This window comes from Lissotriton helveticus, chromosome 4_1 (genome assembly GCF_964261635.1).
Source record: "Lissotriton helveticus chromosome 4_1, aLisHel1.1, whole genome shotgun sequence".
Taxonomy (NCBI): domain Eukaryota; kingdom Metazoa; phylum Chordata; class Amphibia; order Caudata; family Salamandridae; genus Lissotriton; species Lissotriton helveticus.
The window spans coordinates 1,672,009,923-1,672,031,610 of NC_136063.1; the positions used below are offsets into that span (position 1 = coordinate 1,672,009,923).

General features: G+C 34.0%; 10 non-coding genes across 10 annotated transcripts; 9 read left to right on the forward strand and 1 right to left on the reverse strand.

The window, feature by feature from the left end:
• The first annotated feature begins 1,151 nt into the window (after positions 1 to 1,151).
• Positions 1,152 to 1,223, forward strand: TRNAQ-UUG (transfer RNA glutamine (anticodon UUG)). The gene has a single exon. It is a non-coding gene; the product is annotated as a tRNA-Gln (tRNA).
• Positions 1,224 to 3,222: 1,999 nt separating this feature from the next.
• TRNAQ-UUG (transfer RNA glutamine (anticodon UUG)) lies at positions 3,223 to 3,294 on the forward strand. The gene has a single exon. It is a non-coding gene; the product is annotated as a tRNA-Gln (tRNA).
• A 2,446-nt stretch (positions 3,295 to 5,740) lies between these two features.
• On the forward strand, positions 5,741 to 5,812 carry TRNAQ-UUG (transfer RNA glutamine (anticodon UUG)). The gene has a single exon. It is a non-coding gene; the product is annotated as a tRNA-Gln (tRNA).
• Positions 5,813 to 7,811: 1,999 nt separating this feature from the next.
• Positions 7,812 to 7,883, forward strand: TRNAQ-UUG (transfer RNA glutamine (anticodon UUG)). The gene has a single exon. It is a non-coding gene; the product is annotated as a tRNA-Gln (tRNA).
• Positions 7,884 to 8,709: 826 nt separating this feature from the next.
• TRNAQ-CUG (transfer RNA glutamine (anticodon CUG)) lies at positions 8,710 to 8,781 on the reverse strand. The gene has a single exon. It is a non-coding gene; the product is annotated as a tRNA-Gln (tRNA).
• Positions 8,782 to 10,331: 1,550 nt separating this feature from the next.
• Positions 10,332 to 10,403, forward strand: TRNAQ-UUG (transfer RNA glutamine (anticodon UUG)). Its single transcript has one exon. It is a non-coding gene; the product is annotated as a tRNA-Gln (tRNA).
• Positions 10,404 to 12,849: 2,446 nt separating this feature from the next.
• Positions 12,850 to 12,921, forward strand: TRNAQ-UUG (transfer RNA glutamine (anticodon UUG)). The gene has a single exon. It is a non-coding gene; the product is annotated as a tRNA-Gln (tRNA).
• Positions 12,922 to 15,367: 2,446 nt separating this feature from the next.
• TRNAQ-UUG (transfer RNA glutamine (anticodon UUG)) lies at positions 15,368 to 15,439 on the forward strand. The gene has a single exon. It is a non-coding gene; the product is annotated as a tRNA-Gln (tRNA).
• Positions 15,440 to 17,885: 2,446 nt separating this feature from the next.
• TRNAQ-UUG (transfer RNA glutamine (anticodon UUG)) lies at positions 17,886 to 17,957 on the forward strand. The gene has a single exon. It is a non-coding gene; the product is annotated as a tRNA-Gln (tRNA).
• A 2,446-nt stretch (positions 17,958 to 20,403) lies between these two features.
• Positions 20,404 to 20,475, forward strand: TRNAQ-UUG (transfer RNA glutamine (anticodon UUG)). The gene has a single exon. It is a non-coding gene; the product is annotated as a tRNA-Gln (tRNA).
• The last annotated feature ends 1,213 nt before the right edge of the window (positions 20,476 to 21,688 follow it).

Here is a 21,688-nt window from a genome sequence, read left to right on the forward strand (position 1 = left end):
GGATCGCTGGATTCAGAGTCCAGAGTGCTAACCATTACACCATGGAACCCTCCCATACATGAGTCATTTTTCCATTGAGACAAAAGAGAGCGCATTAGTGCGGGGCATTTCTTACATTGATGAAACGATATCTCTGTTGAATGCTCATAGTGTAAAGAGCTATAATGTGATTTGATTCTGTTCAGATACATTCTCCTTAACAGTGTTAAATATGCAAACGTTTATCAGGATAGGCAAGTTATATCATAATGATCATCTTTGACTGTAACATATTAAAACATTTTACATTTGCAAACTAATACACCCATTTCTTTGTCTCTCACATGGGCTGCGCCAAAGAGCAATGATTGGCACGTTGGACTATGCATGCAAAGGTACCAGTCCAAATCTTGGGGGTACTATTTTATTACTCTTGACCTTTTCTATTTCTGTCACCTTTGTTTATTGATAGCTCAAATCCAACACCAGTAGGTTGAAAGAGACAATTATTGATTCCTTTCAAAACGTCCATCAGCTTGAACAAGTTACAGAAATACAAACATTATAATACGTTTACATCACATTCCTACACAAAATAGTGTGACATTACAACTTTTCATTATTTTCACCTCTACTTATTATATGCATTTTTGTAATGTATGTGTTTATGTTGTCCTATAAATATACAGAGACATATAGCAAGATATAGGGAGATACATACGTGTAAAGTGGATATGTACAAGTTTATAAGTAAATGAGATGTTTTTCCAATTAATAATTCTAAGAACTGAATGGAAAAGAAAATCGTAAAGTTTAGATAAGTCCCACTGTGATTTGTACTCAGATCCCGGTTTTCAGAGTCTAGAGTGCTAAGCATGATACCATCAAACCACCTGTACCAGGTTGAGCTTTTCATTTTGAGAGAAGAGATTGCATTCACGGGGGAATCTTATATTTTATTGCAAAATCGTATCTCACAGAAAAAGTACTGTTCAACAGAGTGATAGCGTTACTTGAGTCCTCTGGGCAACATCCTTCCCTAACATAGTTCAATATGCAAAAGTTGAACAGAATAGAAAAGTAATAACATTCTGTTGGTCTTTGACTGTAGAACATTAAAAACTTTGAAATGTTCACATTGCTGCAGCAATTTGCTTCCTTGTCACATGGGAGGTTCCATGGTGTAATGGTTAGCACTTTGGACTTTGAATCCAAGGATCCGAGTTCAAATCTCGGTGGGACCACTTTCATGACTGTTGATCAAATCTTTTTCTGTCAAGTGTATTCATAAATATCACAAATCTAACACGTGTAGAGTGAAACATTAATTTATTGATTGTATTCTGAAAGTCTATTCGATGTGAGCAAATGATAGAACTTTTAGAAAACATGGAAATTAAATGGCTCAAAATAATGAGACATTTTGCGAGCTGACTCTGTTTTCTCAAACTCATCACAGGGGGCTGATGCAAGATATTACTTTCTTAAATCTTACTGTTATTGATAAGGGGAAGATGGAACTTTTTAATTGGAAATCCTTCATTAAAACAAAACTTGAGGAATCAAATTGTGTATTATGGGGACAGAAGATATGACGTTTTGAATAACAATCGTGAAATTCAGACACACATATATTTACACTCTGATTTTCTAAAGTAAATCCATAACCATAAAGTAAAATCTTTCGAAAGACGTGTCAAAGGTAATAATCTGAATTTCTCTTTCAAAGAAATTCACAATTAAATGCACTGTGTAAGTCAAGCATGTTGTCATATAAGAAATCAGCAAAAATTAACTATCTCATTACTGGTCATATAGATGAGAGAGGAAATGAACCTAACGTTTAAATTGTGGATGGGAAACAACAGTTTTTAGTTTTCAGCTTCAATACATATGTTTATGAATAATTGATTTCTTTATATAGTCTTATCGCTATCTAGACGGATATAGCTATGTATACATAGATGCATACTTATACGTTGATAAGTATCAGTATAAAACATTGACGTTATGTTTTTCCAAGACCAAATTCTAAGAAATGGGTGAAATAGTAAATCTCATAATTCAAGCAGGTCCCACCGAGCTTGGACTTGGATCGCTGGATTCAGAGTCCAGAGTGCTAACCATTACACCATGGAACCCTCCCATACATGAGTCATTTTTCCATTGAGACAAAAGAGAGCGCATTAGTGCGGGGCATTTCTTACATTGATGAAACGATATCTCTGTTGAATGCTCATAGTGTAAAGAGCTATAATGTGATTTGATTCTGTTCAGATACATTCTCCTTAACAGTGTTAAATATGCAAACGTTTATCAGGATAGGCAAGTTATATCATAATGATCATCTTTGACTGTAACATATTAAAACATTTTACATTTGCAAACTAATACACCCATTTCTTTGTCTCTCACATGGGCTGCGCCAAAGAGCAATGATTGGCACGTTGGACTATGCATGCAAAGGTACCAGTCCAAATCTTGGGGGTACTATTTTATTACTCTTGACCTTTTCTATTTCTGTCACCTTTGTTTATTGATAGCTCAAATCCAACACCAGTAGGTTGAAAGAGACAATTATTGATTCCTTTCAAAACGTCCATCAGCTTGAACAAGTTACAGAAATACAAACATTATAATACGTTTACATCACATTCCTACACAAAATAGTGTGACATTACAACTTTTCATTATTTTCACCTCTACTTATTATATGCATTTTTGTAATGTATGTGTTTATGTTGTCCTATAAATATACAGAGACATATAGCAAGATATAGGGAGATACATACGTGTAAAGTGGATATGTACAAGTTTATAAGTAAATGAGATGTTTTTCCAATTAATAATTCTAAGAACTGAATGGAAAAGAAAATCGTAAAGTTTAGATAAGTCCCACTGTGATTTGTACTCAGATCCCGGTTTTCAGAGTCTAGAGTGCTAAGCATGATACCATCAAACCACCTGTACCAGGTTGAGCTTTTCATTTTGAGAGAAGAGATTGCATTCACGGGGGAATCTTATATTTTATTGCAAAATCGTATCTCACAGAAAAAGTACTGTTCAACAGAGTGATAGCGTTACTTGAGTCCTCTGGGCAACATCCTTCCCTAACATAGTTCAATATGCAAAAGTTGAACAGAATAGAAAAGTAATAACATTCTGTTGGTCTTTGACTGTAGAACATTAAAAACTTTGAAATGTTCACATTGCTGCAGCAATTTGCTCCCTTGTCACATGGGAGGTTCCATGGTGTAATGGTTAGCACTTTGGACTTTGAATCCAAGGATCCGAGTTCAAATCTCGGTGGGACCACTTTCATGACTGTTGATCAAATCTTTTTCTGTCAAGTGTATTCATAAATATCACAAATCTAACACGTGTAGAGTGAAACATTAATTTATTGATTGTATTCTGAAAGTCTATTCGATGTGAGCAAATGATAGAACTTTTAGAAAACATGGAAATTAAATGGCTCAAAATAATGAGACATTTTGCGAGCTGACTCTGTTTTCTCAAACTCATCACAGGGGGCTGATGCAAGATATTACTTTCTTAAATCTTACTGTTATTGATAAGGGGAAGATGGAACTTTTTAATTGGAAATCCTTCATTAAAACAAAACTTGAGGAATCAAATTGTGTATTATGGGGACAGAAGATATGACGTTTTGAATAACAATCGTGAAATTCAGACACACATATATTTACACTCTGATTTTCTAAAGTAAATCCATAACCATAAAGTAAAATCTTTCGAAAGACGTGTCAAAGGTAATAATCTGAATTTCTCTTTCAAAGAAATTCACAATTAAATGCACTGTGTAAGTCAAGCATGTTGTCATATAAGAAATCAGCAAAAATTAACTATCTCATTACTGGTCATATAGATGAGAGAGGAAATGAACCTAACGTTTAAATTGTGGATGGGAAACAACAGTTTTTAGTTTTCAGCTTCAATACATATGTTTATGAATAATTGATTTCTTTATATAGTCTTATCGCTATCTAGACGGATATAGCTATGTATACATAGATGCATACTTATACGTTGATAAGTATCAGTATAAAACATTGACGTTATGTTTTTCCAAGACCAAATTCTAAGAAATGGGTGAAATAGTAAATCTCATAATTCATACAGGTCCCACCGAGCTTGGACTTGGATCGCTGGATTCAGAGTCCAGAGTGCTAACCATTACACCATGGAACCCTCCCATACATGAGTCATTTTTCCATTGAGACAAAAGAGAGCGCATTAGTGCGGGGCATTTCTTACATTGATGAAACGATATCTCTGTTGAATGCTCATAGTGTAAAGAGCTATAATGTGATTTGATTCTGTTCAGATACATTCTCCTTAACAGTGTTAAATATGCAAACGTTTATCAGGATAGGCAAGTTATATCATAATGATCATCTTTGACTGTAACATATTAAAACATTTTACATTTCCAAACTAATACACCCATTTCTTTGTCTCTCAAATGGGCTGCGCCAAAGAGCAATGATTGGCACGTTGGACTTTGCATGCAAAGGTACCAGTCCAAATCTTGGGGGTACTATTTTATTACTCTTGACCTTTTCTATTTCTGTCACCTTTGTTTATTGATAGCTCAAATCCAACACCAGTAGGTTGAAAGAGACAATTATTGATTCCTTTCAAAACGTCCATCAGCTTGAACAAGTTACAGAAATACAAACATTATAATACGTTTACATCACATTCCTACACAAAATAGTGTGACATTAAGAAATCCTATCCTGTTTTTCTGAAATGCATTTCAGAGGCCTGATTCCCAGCATCCCTTTTTGAAGCTTTCTGCGCTATTGATAAGGCGAATTTAGCACATTTTGAAAGAGAAGTGTTCTTAAATCAAACCTAGAGAACCACAATGACGGTATCATTCAGATAGTACAAATGTTTTTTGTATATTAGTATGGAAATTGTGAAATAAAACGTTTTTCATGCTGATTTTCAACAGTCGATCTGCAATCGTGAAACATAAGCTTTTGCTTGGAGGCCTCACAGGTACTGATCTAATTTTCTCTTTTAAGATTATTCACAAATCATATGATATGCTTTGTATAAATCAACTATATTGTTAGATCAAAATTGAGTAAAAAGTGACTATCTCAATTTCATGACATATAGAAGAGTAAGGAGAAGAAGCTCATGTTTCAAATGTGGAGAGGCAACAACTTTTCATTATTTTCACCTCTACTAATTATATGCATTTTTGTAATGTATGTGTTTATGTTGTCCTATAAATATACAGAGACATATAGCAAGATATAGGGAGATACATACGTGTAAAGTGGATATGTACAAGTTTATAAGTAAATGAGATGTTTTTCCAATTAATAATTCTAAGAACTGAATGGAAAAGAAAATCGTAAAGTTTAGATAAGTCCCACTGTGATTTGTACTCAGATCCCGGTTTTCAGAGTCTAGAGTGCTAAGCATGATACCATCAAACCACCTGTACCAGGTTGAGCTTTTCATTTTGAGAGAAGAGATTGCATTCACGGGGGAATCTTATATTTTATTGCAAAATCGTATCTCACAGAAAAAGTACTGTTCAACAGAGTGATAGCGTTACTTGAGTCCTCTGGGCAACATCCTTCCCTAACATAGTTCAATATGCAAAAGTTGAACAGAATAGAAAAGTAATAACATTCTGTTGGTCTTTGACTGTAGAACATTAAAAACTTTGAAATGTTCACATTGCTGCAGCAATTTGCTCCCTTGTCACATGGGAGGTTCCATGGTGTAATGGTTAGCACTTTGGACTTTGAATCCAAGGATCCGAGTTCAAATCTCGGTGGGACCACTTTCATGACTGTTGATCAAATCTTTTTCTGTCAAGTGTATTCATAAATATCACAAATCTAACACGGGTAGAGTGAAACATTAATTTATTGATTGTATTCTGAAAGTCTATTCGATGTGAGCAAATGATAGAACTTTTAGAAAACATGGAAATTAAATGGCTCAAAATAATGAGACATTTTGCGAGCTGACTCTGTTTTCTCAAACTCATCACAGGGGGCTGATGCAAGATATTACTTTCTTAAATCTTACTGTTATTGATAAGGGGAAGATGGAACTTTTTAATTGGAAATCCTTCATTAAAACAAAACTTGAGGAATCAAATTGTGTATTATGGGGACAGAAGATATGACGTTTTGAATAACAATCGTGAAATTCAGACACACATATATTTACACTCTGATTTTCTAAAGTAAATCCATAACCATAAAGTAAAATCTTTCGAAAGACGTGTCAAAGGTAATAATCTGAATTTCTCTTTCAAAGAAATTCACAATTAAATGCACTGTGTAAGTCAAGCATGTTGTCATATAAGAAATCAGCAAAAATTAACTATCTCATTACTGGTCATATAGATGAGAGAGGAAATGAACCTAACGTTTAAATTGTGGATGGGAAACAACAGTTTTTAGTTTTCAGCTTCAATACATATGTTTATGAATAATTGATTTCTTTATATAGTCTTATCGCTATCTAGACGGATATAGCTATGTATACATAGATGCATACTTATACGTTGATAAGTATCAGTATAAAACATTGACGTTATGTTTTTCCAAGACCAAATTCTAAGAAATGGGTGAAATAGTAAATCTCATAATTCAAGCAGGTCCCACCGAGCTTGGACTTGGATCGCTGGATTCAGAGTCCAGAGTGCTAACCATTACACCATGGAACCCTCCCATACATGAGTCATTTTTCCATTGAGACAAAAGAGAGCGCATTAGTGCGGGGCATTTCTTACATTGATGAAACGATATCTCTGTTGAATGCTCATAGTGTAAAGAGCTATAATGTGATTTGATTCTGTTCAGATACATTCTCCTTAACAGTGTTAAATATGCAAACGTTTATCAGGATAGGCAAGTTATATCATAATGATCATCTTTGACTGTAACATATTAAAACATTTTACATTTGCAAACTAATACACCCATTTCTTTGTCTCTCACATGGGCTGCGCCAAAGAGCAATGATTGGCACGTTGGACTATGCATGCAAAGGTACCAGTCCAAATCTTGGGGGTACTATTTTATTACTCTTGACCTTTTCTATTTCTGTCACCTTTGTTTATTGATAGCTCAAATCCAACACCAGTAGGTTGAAAGAGACAATTATTGATTCCTTTCAAAACGTCCATCAGCTTGAACAAGTTACAGAAATACAAACATTATAATACGTTTACATCACATTCCTACACAAAATAGTGTGACATTACAACTTTTCATTATTTTCACCTCTACTTATTATATGCATTTTTGTAATGTATGTGTTTATGTTGTCCTATAAATATACAGAGACATATAGCAAGATATAGGGAGATACATACGTGTAAAGTGGATATGTACAAGTTTATAAGTAAATGAGATGTTTTTCCAATTAATAATTCTAAGAACTGAATGGAAAAGAAAATCGTAAAGTTTAGATAAGTCCCACTGTGATTTGTACTCAGATCCCGGTTTTCAGAGTCTAGAGTGCTAAGCATGATACCATCAAACCACCTGTACCAGGTTGAGCTTTTCATTTTGAGAGAAGAGATTGCATTCACGGGGGAATCTTATATTTTATTGCAAAATCGTATCTCACAGAAAAAGTACTGTTCAACAGAGTGATAGCGTTACTTGAGTCCTCTGGGCAACATCCTTCCCTAACATAGTTCAATATGCAAAAGTTGAACAGAATAGAAAAGTAATAACATTCTGTTGGTCTTTGACTGTAGAACATTAAAAACTTTGAAATGTTCACATTGCTGCAGCAATTTGCTCTCTTGTCACATGGGAGGTTCCATGGTGTAATGGTTAGCACTTTGGACTTTGAATCCAAGGATCCGAGTTCAAATCTCGGTGGGACCACTTTCATGACTGTTGATCAAATCTTTTTCTGTCAAGTGTATTCATAAATATCACAAATCTAACACGTGTAGAGTGAAACATTAATTTATTGATTGTATTCTGAAAGTCTATTCGATGTGAGCAAATGATAGAACTTTTAGAAAACATGGAAATTAAATGGCTCAAAATAATGAGGCATTTTGCGAGCTGACTCTGTTTTCTCAAACTCATCACAGGGGGCTGATGCAAGATATTACTTTCTTAAATCTTACTGTTATTGATAAGGGGAAGATGGAACTTTTTAATTGGAAATCCTTCATTAAAACAAAACTTGAGGAATCAAATTGTGTATTATGGGGACAGAAGATATGACGTTTTGAATAACAATCGTGAAATTCAGACACACATATATTTACACTCTGATTTTCTAAAGTAAATCCATAACCATAAAGTAATATCTTTCGAAAGACGTGTCAAAGGTAATAATCTGAATTTCTCTTTCAAAGAAATTCACAATTAAATGCACTGTGTAAGTCAAGCATGTTGTCATATAAGAAATCAGCAAAAATTAACTATCTCATTACTGGTCATATAGATGAGAGAGGAAATGAACCTAACGTTTAAATTGTGGATGGGAAACAACAGTTTTTAGTTTTCAGCTTCAATACATATGTTTATGAATAATTGATTTCTTTATATAGTCTTATCGCTATCTAGACGGATATAGCTATGTATACATAGATGCATACTTATACGTTGATAAGTATCAGTATAAAAAATTGACGTTATGTTTTTCCAAGACCAAATTCTAAGAAATGGGTGAAATAGTAAATCTCATAATTCAAGCAGGTCCCACTGAGATTTGAACTCGGATCGCTGGATTCAGAGTCCAGAGTGCTAACCATTACACCATGGAACCCTCCCATACATTAGTCATTTTTCCATTGAGACAAAAGAGAGCGCATTAGTGCGGGGGCATTTCTTACATTGATGAAACGATATCTCTGTTGAATGCTCATAGTGTAAAGAGCTATAATGTGATTTGATTCTGTTCAGATACATTCTCCTTAACAGTGTTAAATATGCAAACGTTTATCAGGATAGGCAAGTTATATCATAATGATCATCTTTGACTGTAACATATTAAAACATTTTACATTTGCAAACTAATACACCCATTTCTTTGTCTCTCACATGGGCTGCGCCAAAGAGCAATGATTGGCACGTTGGACTATGCATGCAAAGGTACCAGTCCAAATCTTGGGGGTACTATTTTATTACTCTTGACCTTTTCTATTTCTGTCACCTTTGTTTATTCATAGCTCAAATCCAACACCAGTAGGTTGAAAGAGACAATTATTGATTCCTTTCAAAACGTCCATCAGCTTGAACAAGTTACAGAAATACAAACATTATAATACGTTTACATCACATTCCTACACAAAATAGTGTGACATTAAGAAATCCTATCCTGTTTTTCTGAAATGCATTTCAGAGGCCTGATTCCCAGCATCCCTTTTTGAAGCTTTCTGCGCTATTGATAAGGCGAATTTAGCACATTTTGAAAGAGAAGTGTTCTTAAATCAAACCTAGAGAACCACAATGACGGTATCATTCAGATAGTACAAATGTTTTTTGTATATTAGTATGGAAATTGTGAAATAAAACGTTTTTCATGCTGATTTTCAACAGTCGATCTGCAATCGTGAAACATAAGCTTTTGCTTGGAGGCCTCACAGGTACTGATCTAATTTTCTCTTTTAAGATTATTCACAAATCATATGATATGCTTTGTATAAATCAACTATATTGTTAGATCAAAATTGAGTAAAAAGTGACTATCTCAATTTCATGACATATAGAAGAGTAAGGAGAAGAAGCTCATGTTTCAAATGTGGAGAGGCAACAACTTTTCATTATTTTCACCTCTACTAATTATATGCATTTTTATAATGTATGTGTTTATGTTGTCCTATAAATATACTGAGACATATAGCAAGATATAGGGAGATACATACGTGTAAAGTGGATATGTACAAGTTTATAAGTAAATGAGATGTTTTTCCAATTAATAATTCTAAGAACTGAATGGAAAAGAAAATCGTAAAGTTTAGATAAGTCCCACTGTGATTTGTACTCAGATCCCGGTTTTCAGAGTCTAGAGTGCTAAGCATGATACCATCAAACCACCTGTACCAGGTTGAGCTTTTCATTTTGAGAGAAGAGATTGCATTCACGGGGGAATCTTATATTTTATTGCAAAATCGTATCTCACATAAAAAGTACTGTTCAACAGAGTGATAGCGTTACTTGAGTCCTCTGGGCAACATCCTTCCCTAACATAGTTCAATATGCAAAAGTTGAACAGAATAGAAAAGTAATAACATTCTGTTGGTCTTTGACTGTAGAACATTAAAAACTTTGAAATGTTCACATTGCTGCAGCAATTTGCTCCCTTGTCACATGGGAGGTTCCATGGTGTAATGGTTAGCACTTTGGACTTTGAATCCAAGGATCCGAGTTCAAATCTCGGTGGGACCACTTTCATGACTGTTGATCAAATCTTTTTCTGTCAAGTGTATTCATAAATATCACAAATCTAACACGGGTAGAGTGAAACATTAATTTATTGATTGTATTCTGAAAGTCTATTCGATGTGAGCAAATGATAGAACTTTTAGAAAACATGGAAATTAAATGGCTCAAAATAATGAGACATTTTGCGAGCTGACTCTGTTTTCTCAAACTCATCACAGGGGGCTGATGCAAGATATTACTTTCTTAAATCTTACTGTTATTGATAAGGGGAAGATGGAACTTTTTAATTGGAAATCCTTCATTAAAACAAAACTTGAGGAATCAAATTGTGTATTATGGGGACAGAAGATATGACGTTTTGAATAACAATCGTGAAATTCAGACACACATATATTTACACTCTGATTTTCTAAAGTAAATCCATAACCATAAAGTAAAATCTTTCGAAAGACGTGTCAAAGGTAATAATCTGAATTTCTCTTTCAAAGAAATTCACAATTAAATGCACTGTGTAAGTCAAGCATGTTGTCATATAAGAAATCAGCAAAAATTAACTATCTCATTACTGGTCATATAGATGAGAGAGGAAATGAACCTAACGTTTAAATTGTGGATGGGAAACAACAGTTTTTAGTTTTCAGCTTCAATACATATGTTTATGAATAATTGATTTCTTTATATAGTCTTATCGCTATCTAGACGGATATAGCTATGTATACATAGATGCATACTTATACGTTGATAAGTATCAGTATAAAACATTGACGTAATGTTTTTCCAAGACCAAATTCTAAGAAATGGGTGAAATAGTAAATCTCATAATTCATACAGGTCCCACCGAGCTTGGACTTGGATCGCTGGATTCAGAGTCCAGAGTGCTAACCATTACACCATGGAACCCTCCCATACATGAGTCATTTTTCCATTGAGACAAAAGAGAGCGCATTAGTGCGGGGCATTTCTTACATTGATGAAACGATATCTCTGTTGAATGCTCATAGTGTAAAGAGCTATAATGTGATTTGATTCTGTTCAGATACATTCTCCTTAACAGTGTTAAATATGCAAACGTTTATCAGGATAGGCAAGTTATATCATAATGATCATCTTTGACTGTAACATATTAAAACATTTTACATTTCCAAACTAATACACCCATTTCTTTGTCTCTCAAATGGGCTGCGCCAAAGAGCAATGATTGGCACGTTGGACTTTGCATGCAAAGGTACCAGTCCAAATCTTGGGGGTACTATTTTATTACTCTTGACCTTTTCTATTTCTGTCACCTTTGTTTATTGATAGCTCAAATCCAACACCAGTAGGTTGAAAGAGACAATTATTGATTCCTTTCAAAACGTCCATCAGCTTGAACAAGTTACAGAAATACAAACATTATAATACGTTTACATCACATTCCTACACAAAATAGTGTGACATTAAGAAATCCTATCCTGTTTTTCTGAAATGCATTTCAGAGGCCTGATTCCCAGCATCCCTTTTTGAAGCTTTCTGCGCTATTGATAAGGCGAATTTAGCACATTTTGAAAGAGAAGTGTTCTTAAATCAAACCTAGAGAACCACAATGACGGTATCATTCAGATAGTACAAATGTTTTTTGTATATTAGTATGGAAATTGTGAAATAAAACGTTTTTCATGCTGATTTTCAACAGTCGATCTGCAATCGTGAAACATAAGCTTTTGCTTGGAGGCCTCACAGGTACTGATCTAATTTTCTCTTTTAAGATTATTCACAAATCATATGATATGCTTTGTATAAATCAACTATATTGTTAGATCAAAATTGAGTAAAAAGTGACTATCTCAATTTCATGACATATAGAAGAGTAAGGAGAAGAAGCTCATGTTTCAAATGTGGAGAGGCAACAACTTTTCATTATTTTCACCTCTACTAATTATATGCATTTTTGTAATGTATGTGTTTATGTTGTCCTATAAATATACAGAGACATATAGCAAGATATAGGGAGATACATACGTGTAAAGTGGATATGTACAAGTTTATAAGTAAATGAGATGTTTTTCCAATTAATAATTCTAAGAACTGAATGGAAAAGAAAATCGTAAAGTTTAGATAAGTCCCACTGTGATTTGTACTCAGATCCCGGTTTTCAGAGTCTAGAGTGCTAAGCATGATACCATCAAACCACCTGTACCAGGTTGAGCTTTTCATTTTGAGAGAAGAGATTGCATTCACGGGGGAATCTTATATTTTATTGCAAAATCGTATCTCACAGAAAAAGTACTGTTCAACAGAGTGATAGCGTTACTTGAGTCCTCTGGGCAACATCCTTCCCTAACATAGTTCAATATGCAAAAGTTGAACAGAATAGAAAAGTAATAACATTCTGTTGGTCTTTGACTGTAGAACATTAAAAACTTTGAAATGTACACATTGCTGCAGCAATTTGCTCCCTTGTCACATGGGAGGTTCCATGGTGTAATGGTTAGCACTTTGGACTTTGAATCCAAGGATCCGAGTTCAAATCTCGGTGGGACCACTTTCATGACTGTTGATCAAATCTTTTTCTGTCAAGTGTATTCATAAATATCACAAATCTAACACGGGTAGAGTGAAACATTAATTTATTGATTGTATTCTGAAAGTCTATTCGATGTGAGCAAATGATAGAACTTTTAGAAAACATGGAAATTAAATGGCTCAAAATAATGAGACATTTTGCGAGCTGACTCTGTTTTCTCAAACTCATCACAGGGGGCTGATGCAAGATATTACTTTCTTAAATCTTACTGTTATTGATAAGGGGAAGATGGAACTTTTTAATTGGAAATCCTTCATTAAAACAAAACTTGAGGAATCAAATTGTGTATTATGGGGACAGAAGATATGACGTTTTGAATAACAATCGTGAAATTCAGACACACATATATTTACACTCTGATTTTCTAAAGTAAATCCATAACCATAAAGTAAAATCTTTCGAAAGACGTGTCAAAGGTAATAATCTGAATTTCTCTTTCAAAGAAATTCACAATTAAATGCACTGTGTAAGTCAAGCATGTTGTCATATAAGAAATCAGCAAAAATTAACTATCTCATTACTGGTCATATAGATGAGAGAGGAAATGAACCTAACGTTTAAATTGTGGATGGGAAACAACAGTTTTTAGTTTTCAGCTTCAATACATATGTTTATGAATAATTGATTTCTTTATATAGTCTTATCGCTATCTAGACGGATATAGCTATGTATACATAGATGCATACTTATACGTTGATAAGTATCAGTATAAAACATTGACGTTATGTTTTTCCAAGACCAAATTCTAAGAAATGGGTGAAATAGTAAATCTCATAATTCATACAGGTCCCACCGAGCTTGGACTTGGATCGCTGGATTCAGAGTCCAGAGTGCTAACCATTACACCATGGAACCCTCCCATACATGAGTCATTTTTCCATTGAGACAAAAGAGAGCGCATTAGTGCGGGGCATTTCTTACATTGATGAAACGATATCTCTGTTGAATGCTCATAGTGTAAAGAGCTATAATGTGATTTGATTCTGTTCAGATACATTCTCCTTAACAGTGTTAAATATGCAAACGTTTATCAGGATAGGCAAGTTATATCATAATGATCATCTTTGACTGTAACATATTAAAACATTTTACATTTCCAAACTAATACACCCATTTCTTTGTCTCTCAAATGGGCTGCGCCAAAGAGCAATGATTGGCACGTTGGACTTTGCATGCAAAGGTACCAGTCCAAATCTTGGGGGTACTATTTTATTACTCTTGACCTTTTCTATTTCTGTCACCTTTGTTTATTGATAGCTCAAATCCAACACCAGTAGGTTGAAAGAGACAATTATTGATTCCTTTCAAAACGTCCATCAGCTTGAACAAGTTACAGAAATACAAACATTATAATACGTTTACATCACATTCCTACACAAAATAGTGTGACATTAAGAAATCCTATCCTGTTTTTCTGAAATGCATTTCAGAGGCCTGATTCCCAGCATCCCTTTTTGAAGCTTTCTGCGCTATTGATAAGGCGAATTTAGCACATTTTGAAAGAGAAGTGTTCTTAAATCAAACCTAGAGAACCACAATGACGGTATCATTCAGATAGTACAAATGTTTTTTGTATATTAGTATGGAAATTGTGAAATAAAAAGTTTTTCATGCTGATTTTCAACAGTCGATCTGCAATCGTGAAACATAAGCTTTTGCTTGGAGGCCTCACAGGTACTGATCTAATTTTCTCTTTTAAGATTATTCAAAAATCATATGATATGCTTTGTATAAATCAACTATATTGTTAGATCAAAATTGAGTAAAAAGTGACTATCTCAATTTCATGACATATAGAAGAGTAAGGAGAAGAAGCTCATGTTTCAAATGTGGAGAGGCAACAACTTTTCATTATTTTCACCTCTACTAATTATATGCATTTTTATAATGTATGTGTTTATGTTGTCCTATAAATATACAGAGACATATAGCAAGATATAGGGAGATACATACGTGTAAAGTGGATATGTACAAGTTTATAAGTAAATGAGATGTTTTTCCAATTAATAATTCTAAGAACTGAATGGAAAAGAAAATCGTAAAGTTTAGATAAGTCCCACTGTGATTTGTACTCAGATCCCGGTTTTCAGAGTCTAGAGTGCTAAGCATGATACCATCAAACCACCTGTACCAGGTTGAGCTTTTCATTTTGAGAGAAGAGATTGCATTCACGGGGGAATCTTATATTTTATTGCAAAATCGTATCTCACATAAAAAGTACTGTTCAACAGAGTGATAGCGTTACTTGAGTCCTCTGGGCAACATCCTTCCCTAACATAGTTCAATATGCAAAAGTTGAACAGAATAGAAAAGTAATAACATTCTGTTGGTCTTTGACTGTAGAACATTAAAAACTTTGAAATGTACACATTGCTGCAGCAATTTGCTCCCTTGTCACATGGGAGGTTCCATGGTGTAATGGTTAGCACTTTGGACTTTGAATCCAAGGATCCGAGTTCAAATCTCGGTGGGACCACTTTCATGACTGTTGATCAAATCTTTTTCTGTCAAGTGTATTCATAAATATCACAAATCTAACACGGGTAGAGTGAAACATTAATTTATTGATTGTATTCTGAAAGTCTATTCGATGTGAGCAAATGATAGAACTTTTAGAAAACATGGAAATTAAATGGCTCAAAATAATGAGACATTTTGCGAGCTGACTCTGTTTTCTCAAACTCATCACAGGGGGCTGATGCAAGATATTACTTTCTTAAATCTTACTGTTATTGATAAGGGGAAGATGGAACTTTTTAATTGGAAATCCTTCATTAAAACAAAACTTGAGGAATCAAATTGTGTATTATGGGGACAGAAGATATGACGTTTTGAATAACAATCGTGAAATTCAGACACACATATATTTACACTCTGATTTTCTAAAGTAAATCCATAACCATAAAGTAAAATCTTTCGAAAGACGTGTCAAAGGTAATAATCTGAATTTCTCTTTCAAAGAAATTCACAATTAAATGCACTGTGTAAGTCAAGCATGTTGTCATATAAGAAATCAGCAAAAATTAACTATCTCATTACTGGTCATATAGATGAGAGAGGAAATGAACCTAACGTTTAAATTGTGGATGGGAAACAACAGTTTTTAGTTTTCAGCTTCAATACATATGTTTATGAATAATTGATTTCTTTATATAGTCTTATCGCTATCTAGACGGATATAGCTATGTATACATAGATGCATACTTATACGTTGATAAGTATCAGTATAAAACATTGACGTTATGTTTTTCCAAGACCAAATTCTAAGAAATGGGTGAAATAGTAAATCTCATAATTCATACAGGTCCCACCGAGCTTGGACTTGGATCGCTGGATTCAGAGTCCAGAGTGCTAACCATTACACCATGGAACCCTCCCATACATGAGTCATTTTTCCATTGAGACAAAAGAGAGCGCATTAGTGCGGGGCATTTCTTACATTGATGAAACGATATCTCTGTTGAATGCTCATAGTGTAAAGAGCTATAATGTGATTTGATTCTGTTCAGATACATTCTCCTTAACAGTGTTAAATATGCAAACGTTTATCAGGATAGGCAAGTTATATCATAATGATCATCTTTGACTGTAACATATTAAAACATTTTACATTTCCAAACTAATACACCCATTTCTTTGTCTCTCAAATGGGCTGCGCCAAAGAGCAATGATTGGCACGTTGGACTTTGCATGCAAAGGTACCAGTCCAAATCTTGGGGGTACTATTTTATTACTCTTGACCTTTTCTATTTCTGTCACCTTTGTTTATTGATAGCTCAAATCCAACACCAGTAGGTTGAAAGAGACAATTATTGATTCCTTTCAAAACGTCCATCAGCTTGAACAAGTTACAGAAATACAAACATTATAATACGTTTACATCACATTCCTACACAAAATAGTGTGACATTAAGAAATCCTATCCTGTTTTTCTGAAATGCATTTCAGAGGCCTGATTCCCAGCATCCCTTTTTGAAGCTTTCTGCGCTATTGATAAGGCGAATTTAGCACATTTTGAAAGAGAAGTGTTCTTAAATCAAACCTAGAGAACCACAATGACGGTATCATTCAGATAGTACAAATGTTTTTTGTATATTAGTATGGAAATTGTGAAATAAAAAGTTTTTCATGCTGATTTTCAACAGTCGATCTGCAATCGTGAAACATAAGCTTTTGCTTGGAGGCCTCACAGGTACTGATCTAATTTTCTCTTTTAAGATTATTCAAAAATCATATGATATGCTTTGTATAAATCAACTATATTGTTAGATCAAAATTGAGTAAAAAGTGACTATCTCAATTTCATGACATATAGAAGAGTAAGGAGAAGAAGCTCATGTTTCAAATGTGGAGAGGCAACAACTTTTCATTATTTTCACCTCTACTAATTATATGCATTTTTATAATGTATGTGTTTATGTTGTCCTATAAATATACAGAGACATATAGCAAGATATAGGGAGATACATACGTGTAAAGTGGATATGTACAAGTTTATAAGTAAATGAGATGTTTTTCCAATTAATAATTCTAAGAACTGAATGGAAAAGAAAATCGTAAAGTTTAGATAAGTCCCACTGTGATTTGTACTCAGATCCCGGTTTTCAGAGTCTAGAGTGCTAAGCATGATACCATCAAACCACCTGTACCAGGTTGAGCTTTTCATTTTGAGAGAAGAGATTGCATTCACGGGGGAATCTTATATTTTATTGCAAAATCGTATCTCACATAAAAAGTACTGTTCAACAGAGTGATAGCGTTACTTGAGTCCTCTGGGCAACATCCTTCCCTAACATAGTTCAATATGCAAAAGTTGAACAGAATAGAAAAGTAATAACATTCTGTTGGTCTTTGACTGTAGAACATTAAAAACTTTGAAATGTACACATTGCTGCAGCAATTTGCTCCCTTGTCACATGGGAGGTTCCATGGTGTAATGGTTAGCACTTTGGACTTTGAATCCAAGGATCCGAGTTCAAATCTCGGTGGGACCACTTTCATGACTGTTGATCAAATCTTTTTCTGTCAAGTGTATTCATAAATATCACAAATCTAACACGGGTAGAGTGAAACATTAATTTATTGATTGTATTCTGAAAGTCTATTCGATGTGAGCAAATGATAGAACTTTTAGAAAACATGGAAATTAAATGGCTCAAAATAATGAGACATTTTGCGAGCTGACTCTGTTTTCTCAAACTCATCACAGGGGGCTGATGCAAGATATTACTTTCTTAAATCTTACTGTTATTGATAAGGGGAAGATGGAACTTTTTAATTGGAAATCCTTCATTAAAACAAAACTTGAGGAATCAAATTGTGTATTATGGGGACAGAAGATATGACGTTTTGAATAACAATCGTGAAATTCAGACACACATATATTTACACTCTGATTTTCTAAAGTAAATCCATAACCATAAAGTAAAATCTTTCGAAAGACGTGTCAAAGGTAATAATCTGAATTTCTCTTTCAAAGAAATTCACAATTAAATGCACTGTGTAAGTCAAGCATGTTGTCATATAAGAAATCAGCAAAAATTAACTATCTCATTACTGGTCATATAGATGAGAGAGGAAATGAACCTAACGTTTAAATTGTGGATGGGAAACAACAGTTTTTAGTTTTCAGCTTCAATACATATGTTTATGAATAATTGATTTCTTTATATAGTCTTATCGCTATCTAGACGGATATAGCTATGTATACATAGATGCATACTTATACGTTGATAAGTATCAGTATAAAACATTGACGTTATGTTTTTCCAAGACCAAATTCTAAGAAATGGGTGAAATAGTAAATCTCATAATTCATACAGGTCCCACCGAGCTTGGACTTGGATCGCTGGATTCAGAGTCCAGAGTGCTAACCATTACACCATGGAACCCTCCCATACATGAGTCATTTTTCCATTGAGACAAAAGAGAGCGCATTAGTGCGGGGCATTTCTTACATTGATGAAACGATATCTCTGTTGAATGCTCATAGTGTAAAGAGCTATAATGTGATTTGATTCTGTTCAGATACATTCTCCTTAACAGTGTTAAATATGCAAACGTTTATCAGGATAGGCAAGTTATATCATAATGATCATCTTTGACTGTAACATATTAAAACATTTTACATTTCCAAACTAATACACCCATTTCTTTGTCTCTCAAATGGGCTGCGCCAAAGAGCAATGATTGGCACGTTGGACTTTGCATGCAAAGGTACCAGTCCAAATCTTGGGGGTACTATTTTATTACTCTTGACCTTTTCTATTTCTGTCACCTTTGTTTATTGATAGCTCAAATCCAACACCAGTAGGTTGAAAGAGACAATTATTGATTCCTTTCAAAACGTCCATCAGCTTGAACAAGTTACAGAAATACAAACATTATAATACGTTTACATCACATTCCTACACAAAATAGTGTGACATTAAGAAATCCTATCCTGTTTTTCTGAAATGCATTTCAGAGGCCTGATTCCCAGCATCCCTTTTTGAAGCTTTCTGCGCTATTGATAAGGCGAATTTAGCACATTTTGAAAGAGAAGTGTTCTTAAATCAAACCTAGAGAACCACAATGACGGTATCATTCAGATAGTACAAATGTTTTTTGTATATTAGTATGGAAATTGTGAAATAAAACGTTTTTCATGCTGATTTTCAACAGTCGATCTGCAATCGTGAAACATAAGCTTTTGCTTGGAGGCCTCACAGGTACTGATCTAATTTTCTCTTTTAAGATTATTCACAAATCATATGATATGCTTTGTATAAATCAACTATATTGTTAGATCAAAATTGAGTAAAAAGTGACTATCTCAATTTCATGACATATAGAAGAGTAAGGAGAAGAAGCTCATGTTTCAAATGTGGAGAGGCAACAACTTTTCATTATTTTCACCTCTACTAATTATATGCATTTTTGTAATGTATGTGTTTATGTTGTCCTATAAATATACAGAGACATATAGCAAGATATAGGGAGATACATACGTGTAAAGTGGATATGTACAAGTTTATAAGTAAATGAGATGTTTTTCCAATTAATAATTCTAAGAACTGAATGGAAAAGAAAATCGTAAAGTTTAGATAAGTCCCACTGTGATTTGTACTCAGATCCCGGTTTTCAGAGTCTAGAGTGCTAAGCATGATACCATCAAACCACCTGTACCAGGTTGAGCTTTTCATTTTGAGAGAAGAGATTGCATTCACGGGGGAATCTTATATTTTATTGCAAAATCGTATCTCACAGAAAAAGTACTGTTCAACAGAGTGATAGCGTTACTTGAGTCCTCTGGGCAACATCCTTCCCTAACATAGTTCAATATGCAAAAGTTGAACAGAATAGAAAAGTAATAACATTCTGTTGGTCTTTGACTGTAGAACATTAAAAACTTTGAAATGTTCACATTGCTGCAGCAATTTGCTCCCTTGTCACATGGGAGGTTCCATGGTGTAATGGTTAGCACTTTGGACTTTGAATCCAAGGATCCGAGTTCAAATCTCGGTGGGACCACTTTCATGACTGTTGATCAAATCTTTTTCTGTCAAGTGTATTCATAAATATCACAAATCTAACACGTGTAGAGTGAAACATTAATTTATTGATTGTATTCTGAAAGTCTATTCGATGTGAGCAAATGATAGAACTTTTAGAAAACATGGAAATTAAATGGCTCAAAATAATGAGACATTTTGCGAGCTGACTCTGTTTTCTCAAACTCATCACAGGGGGCTGATGCAAGATATTACTTTCTTAAATCTTACTGTTATTGATAAGGGGAAGATGGAACTTTTTAATTGGAAATCCTTCATTAAAACAAAACTTGAGGAATCAAATTGTGTATTATGGGGACAGAAGATATGACGTTTTGAATAACAATCGTGAAATTCAGACACACATATATTTACACTCTGATTTTCTAAAGTAAATCCATAACCATAAAGTAATATCTTTCGAAAGACGTGTCAAAGGTAATAATCTGAATTTCTCTTTCAAAGAAATTCACAATTAAATGCACTGTGTAAGTCAAGCATGTTGTCATATAAGAAATCAGCAAAAATTAACTATCTCATTACTGGTCATATAGATGAGAGAGGAAATGAACCTAACGTTTAAATTGTGGATGGGAAACAACAGTTTTTAGTTTTCAGCTTCAATACATATGTTTATGAATAATTGATTTCTTTATATAGTCTTATCGCTATCTAGACGGATATAGCTATGTATACATAGATGCATACTTATACGTTGATAAGTATCAGTATAAAACATTGACGTTATGTTTTTCCAAGACCAAATTCTAAGAAATGGGTGAAATAGTAAATCTCATAATTCAAGCAGGTCCCACCGAGCTTGGACTTGGATCGCTGGATTCAGAGTCCAGAGTGCTAACCATTACACCATGGAACCCTCCCATACATGAGTCATTTTTCCATTGAGACAAAAGAGAGCGCATTAGTGCGGGGCATTTCTTACATTGATGAAACGATATCTCTGTTGAATGCTCATAGTGTAAAGAGCTATAATGTGATTTGATTCTGTTCAGATACATTCTCCTTAACAGTGTTAAATATGCAAACGTTTATCAGGATAGGCAAGTTATATCATAATGATCATCTTTGACTGTAACATATTAAAACATTTTACATTTGCAAACTAATACACCCATTTCTTTGTCTCTCACATGGGCTGCGCCAAAGAGCAATGATTGGCACGTTGGACTATG